This window comes from Pelodiscus sinensis, chromosome 1, assembly GCF_049634645.1.
Source record: "Pelodiscus sinensis isolate JC-2024 chromosome 1, ASM4963464v1, whole genome shotgun sequence".
Taxonomy (NCBI): Eukaryota; Metazoa; Chordata; order Testudines; family Trionychidae; genus Pelodiscus; species Pelodiscus sinensis.
The window spans coordinates 167,211,598-167,218,299 of NC_134711.1; positions in this window are offsets into that span (position 1 = coordinate 167,211,598).

The window sequence follows — 6,702 nt, forward strand, 5'->3', positions numbered from 1 at the left end:
CTTCAGTTTTCTATACTAATACTATAGAGCAAAACAAGTCAGTTGACATATATTTTCTATCATAGTGACTTGAAGATAAAAGGGTTTCATTTCATACAGCTATTTAACTCAGTTCAAAGAGCTGCACATTCAGATTTCCTGCAGAGCAATACCAAACCTAAAGATTGAAAGATGAATCTACTCTTTTCTTTATTGTTTCAATACCTGCTATACTATTCAGCAGCACTATATATATATATACATATATATACACACACACACACACACACACACACAGGTTGGTCCAGTATGAAGGACTTTTCCGGACCACGGGAGGTCATTTCAGGAGTCCCCCGCTACTCCCTTTCTACTTCCTGGCTCTCCCTGCAGCCCAGCTGTGCACACCGGCTCCCTGTCCCTCTGCATTTGCAGCCCAGCTAAGCCACACAAGCGTCCTGCCCCCCTCCAGCTGAGCTGCTTAATGGCTCCTTTCCCCCTCTCCTTCCTCCTCTGCAGCCCAACTGAGCCCACATGCCAGCTCCCAGGCTGTCACCCCCTGCAGTACGCCGGGACTCTCTGCTCCTGGAACATCCATAGTCATTCCAGACCATTGATGTTGCCAGACCAGAGAATTCCGGATTTTTAGAGGTGCAACCTGTATATATACACCATGAGTTTTTCTAAACCCCTAATTTAATGTCAAGATGTTAACCTTTTTCCTATATTATTTACCTCCGTTAGTTTTCTGAGTGTATATTCTTAACTACTCCATCTAAAATCCCTTATGTTTTGACTGCCGTTGCCCAGAATAAAATTGACATTTCCCCTAAAGATTACATTCATTTTACCTTTTTGAAAAGCTTCTTGAACTTTAGAAATACCCTTAGCTTTCTGCAGTAGATGATTGGTTTTCCCTATTTCTGTACCTTTCAGTTTTGAGTTTCAGACTGCAATTAAAAATTTTTACCACAGAGGAACAAATGGGTAACTGATGTGTGATGTGGAGATGCTGGTCCATATTTCAGATTGTGCAAACTTCCAAGTTACTTTCATTTAGCGAATAAAGTGTAGAAATGTGTTTGGCTGTGACTTTGCTGGGAGGCAAATGTTTGTTCCTCAGTGTTGCTTTAACCTGTTTCCAAACTTCACTGAAACAAATGCTAAATAGAAGATGCTTGCAAGTGAGAACTGGAGATTTGATTCTTCAGCGTTTTGCTTTTAATTCAACAAAAAACTAACTGCTGTGGGCCAAATTCTGCTTTCATTTACATCAGTGTAAACCTAGTGTTACCACATTAGCGCAGAAGTAATTGAAAACAAGATTAGATCCTACGTAAGCACCCTGTCTTGCAGATTCATTAGTAAAGCAAAATTCCCATTTCAGGTAAGCATGGAACAACAAAATTCTGCCTCCTTGCAAAATAACCTCCTTTTCAATTCATTTTGCCTTTAGCCCAATCATTCATACTATCTTGCATCAACTGCCACACCCATTTACCTTCAAATGATGGTGTTTCTGGACATTACTACTGATAAGTTCTTGACAACTAAAGGGGAAATATCTAATGTAAACATAAAACCCAAATTGGTAAATGTGAGGCTGCTCAAATATTTAAATACATTAAATAGTCCTTAATAACTAGTCTACATTAAATAGTCCTTAATAACTAGTTATCAAGAATACCAGTCAAGTCTGTTACACAGTAGCTTCAGTATTAGTTCATGATATCCATTTATCTTCATAAATACTGTGTATACAGTACATAGGATTCACTGGGTAATAATAATATGTGGTAAATTACCCAATAGCAAACCAGTTAAAACTTTTGATGGTTCATCTTTAAAATTTGTATTTTATTTTATTTTTGAGAGAAAGAGAAAAACATAGGGAGAGAGAGAGATGGGTTAAAAAATGGGGGTAAATTCTGCCAATGCATCTCTCCAGCCTCCTCTTTGATTTAATACAAGACAGAAATTTAGCCCAAGGGCTTTGTTTACATTACATTTTTGCAGCAGAAAGTATGCTAATGAGGGACTCGTTAGCATGAGTCACGATGTCATTAGCATATTTTCTGCCAATTCTTTTCATGCAAGGGGTTTTTGCGCAAAAAGAAGCAGTGCAGCCGCTTCTGTTTTGTGCAAAACCCCCCTTTTGTGCAAGATCCCTGGGGGGGGGGGAGAGAGGGAGGAGGGTTGTACAAAACAGAAGCCCTTGGATTAGCGTATGGAGTATAGAGCAGAGGCCATATACTAAAGTAAAGGAAGGTAAATATTAAGCTATATATTAATTGTAACACAGAGTGAAACCACCAGTTTCTGTCTTGATTCCATGCAGTCTTACTGAATGTGGTTCTCTATTGTTCACTTTTAGTAGAAATTTAGAGCCTGTTTTTTCCCCAAGTCCCATACAATATATTTTTTAACAATGTATGGTTTTCTATTTTGTTCACCTGCTATGATTGCCTTCAAGGTAAATATCTAACACTTAATTAAATAAACCTTTGTTCATCTGAATATCTTTTCTGCTTCTTGGAAGGAAGTTCATAATAATTTGTAACTGAATATTATTGAAATATGCAATTCTGGAATAGATGTTGATCATTTGAGAACTGTTTTTCAACTGCTGACAATACTGAGGCAATCTCAATAGCAGAATTGCATCTAATGTTACTATACAGTGGCTTCATTTTAATTTATTATCGCTACTTATCTAAGTCATTTTCCAGAAAACTTATTTTCTTAGAATACATATTTAAAGCTTTGCAAAGAGCTTCAGCAAATATCTGCAACATAAATAACTTAATGGTCATAAGTTTTATAATTAGATTACCTATTTCCCTCATTGTGTTCTTGTTCAGGCACGCGGAAGCTGCTTTGGGACATTCAATTTCATAGATTGGCTAAAGTTGTGCTACTTCAAATATCTTTTTAATTTTTTATGCGGTGGAGACAGGATAAAAAAATCAATTGGAAGAGGCTACCTAGCACATTGTTTGCTTGTTTTTCACTTTTTCTGTGTTTATTAAAAGAACAATTGAGATGCACACACAAAATCCTGAAATTGTTTTCCAGGCTAGATATTCTAGTCAACAGTGACATTATCTTTACTAGTTGCTACAAGATACTGATTTTGTGTTATTTAATTGGCTTGTGCAAGAAAGCTTCAGGGGGTACGATTGCTGGCTTTATATAAGCTAAATGATTATGGTGTGTTAGATCTGAGTGGTAGCTGTTTGTATACTAGCAATGACTTCTGCAGTATAGGTAGCTGGCCAGCTTGTTAATCCATTGTGACAGGTCATAGGTGAAAGGAGAACAATTCAAATTAGGATTTGGTTTATTTATTCTCAAAATAAATTCATCTGCAGTTTCCACTTTATTTCATCATTTTAAGGATGTTTCTGTTTCAAAAATCAAATAAAGGTGGCAAAGGTGACTGGGTCATTAGTGAAAACTATTCGCTTCCCTTTGTCCCCCACAAGCTTACACAAGTGTGGCTGGACAGTATGTAGTTCTCCAATTATAAGAATAAGCTCCTGTAGAAAAATACACATTGTCACCCTTTTTTTGGCATTAGTGGTTAGTCAATATAGTCTTGTTGGATTCTTTCTGTTAGGAAGATAAATTGATTATATGGGTCATGTGTTTCTCTCATCTACATAATTTTTATAATACATTTTAAAAATAAAATGAAATGATTTGTTGGAACAAAATATTTTGATCAACACAAAACTAGACTTTTTTTTAGAATTTTCCTTCGTTCCTTCATTTCCTTCATTTTCACTCCTGTTCAAATCAAGCCAACTTAAGAAATCTCAAAATGCTTCATGAAGCAAACTTCCATCCTTCTCACAGCCCTACTAACAACCCTTCATTTGAAAAGTTCAACTCTAGTCCTGCTCTTTATCTCTTGTTCCTAATGTCTGGTTTCCCATCCCACCTCATACTATAACTTTTTAGCCATTAATTGCTAAGCTATAAAATTGTCAAATGCTTTTGGAAAATTGAAGTCTATCACAGCACTGTAAAAACAACAAATAGTCCTATGGCACCTTAAAGACTACCAGATTTATTTCTGGCATGAGATAGTGTCGGGTTTTACCCACAAAAGCTTAGGCCCAAATAAATCTATTAAGTCTTTAAGATGACACAAGACTCCTCATTGTGTTTGCAGATACAGAGTAACACAACTGATACTGGTAACATTACTGTGTTCCCCTTATCCATCATAGCAGTAATATCTTCAAAAGACCAATTAAACATGTCCTCTTATGGATGACTCTCTAGTTGGCTTTCCTTAACACAAATTGTTTTTTCAGGAACTGTGTCTTCCTCCACAACAAATTATAAGGTAGATTTCAAGATATCCCCCATGACTATACATTTTCATATTTAATCTTGTGATCTTATTCTGTTAAACTAAATCAATAGAGCTCTATTTGCCACCTAAAATCTCACCAATTTCTTTGGAATCAAAGGATCATTTAAAACTTTAGAGTGAAGATTTTGCTGGGTATATGCTATCTGAACTCAGTGCTGTGTTTTGCTTCATGTGCATCTTTTCTTTTCCCCAACCAATTCTGCTGCCTGCCCTCTACTTAGCTACTACTCTGTCATCCCTACACAATTTGATCTTTCATTTTCATGCTGGGCAAATCTCTCTCCTCCTTCCCCCTTGAAGAGACAGGCAGAGTAATCATTTAACAGCTTTGCTATTTCATACACTTACATCATTTTTAAGTGGCCCAAAGGAGTTTTTTTAATCTTTCTATCTGAACTAGCTGATTTCATCTCTGTTTGATAGCTAAAACTTCTGCACCAGGCAGGCAAGAATTAAATTACACTGTACTTCATAACTCTCTGCATCAGCTTTATTTTAGTACTATTATAAAACTATTTTAAAATAAGTAATGTTTAATTAGTTACTCCTCTACAGTAATCCATTAGATACTTATTTGGTGTTAACTATATGGTAGTAAGCAAAACTCAATGATCATTAATTCTTATCTAATTATTTCTTCAATAATACATTAATTACTCAGAACTATGTCTTGACTCCTTAACTCATGCTGAGTAGTCACTTGCTCCCATGGGTTGTTCAACTGACCTCAATAGAATTTGTTGCTCAGTGTGAGTAAAAGAGAGAATTTGCCCCTTAATTTAATAGCACTTAACTACTTAACACAGTGTGAATAAAACTTAGTGAGAGTTAAGATAATGTTTAATTATTTACTCCTATTAAAAGTGCACCTATTATTTACTTAATACTTAACTGCATACGTGGTTTTGCACAGAGCAGATGGTGGTGCAGTAATGCATGCAATCAGTGTCGGAAGAATTCCCAATAGAAGTGGATTGCAAGTAAGGATCTAAAGGAGGAGAGAGAAGGATGTGGGAGGCTATTCCCAGTGCAAGAAAGAGAGTGAAAGGAAGCATGAAGCCAGGTCTAGAAGGAAGAGATAAAGACCCCAATTCTAGAAAGCACTTAAGAACATGCTTACTTCCCACTGAAGTAAAAGGCACTTAAGCAAGATGCAGTAGGTGGGTTTTGCCCATGAAAGTTCATGATACCATATGTTTTTGTTAGTCTCAAAGGTGCCACAGGACTGCTTGTTGTTTTTAAAGTTACAGACTAACACAGCTACCCCCCTAGACTTAAGTAGGTGTTTGCTAAGTTGATGCTTCAGGGCATCATGGAAAAGCCCACCAAAGCCATTGAATGAAGGGATTAATACAATTCTAAGAATGTAAGAACATAAGAACGGCTGTTCTGGGTCATACCAAAGGTCCATCTAGCCCAGTATCCTGTCTGCCGACAGTGGTCACCACCAGGTGCCCCAGAGAGGGTGGACCGAAAACAATGATCAAGTGATTTGTCTCCTGCCATCCCACTCCAGCCTCTGACAAACAAAGGCCAAGGACACCATTTTATCCCCTGGCTAATAGCCTTTTATGGACCTAACCTCCATGAAATTATCTAGCTTCTTTTTAAACTCTGTTATAGTCCTAGCCTTCACAGCCTCCTCTGGCAAGGAGTTCCACAGGTTGACTACACGCTGTGTGAAGAAGAACTTTCTTTTATTAGTTTTAAACCTCCTACCCATTAATTTCATTTGGTGTCCTCTAGTTCTTCTATTTAGGGAACTAATAAATAACTTTTCTTTATCGGCCCTCTCCACACCACTCATGATTTTATATATCTCTATCATATTCCCCCTCAGTCTCCTCTTTTCTAAACTGAAAAGTCCCAGTCTCTTTAATCTCTCCTCATATGGGACCCGTTCCAAACCCCTAATCATTTTTAATCATTCTTAGCATTCTGCTGAGTGCTAAGAGATTTTTGGTGGTATAAGAACTATTTGATTCAGGGGAATCTGTTCTATATTAATGAGTGTTCTTACACAGCCTCAAATTGCCCTTCTCTAGTGACCAGAGTTAGTTCTGTGTGGTCAATTGCGGAAGAACTTTGTACATGCTAGTTTAGAGGTGATGAGGCCTGCATTCTTTCCCCCGTTTCCCTTTTCCCTATATTTGATGAGCCAGAAGCAAGTCTTTGGGAACATACGCCACTTAAGATAAGCATTGTTGCCAGTATAGCAAGAACAAGTATAAGTTAAGGGTAAAGGGCAAGAACGCATAAACAATTCTATTTACCCTAATGTACTAATCACGTAAACAGAGCCAAAGAACAAGAAGATCCAGATCAGAACCAGATCGATAACT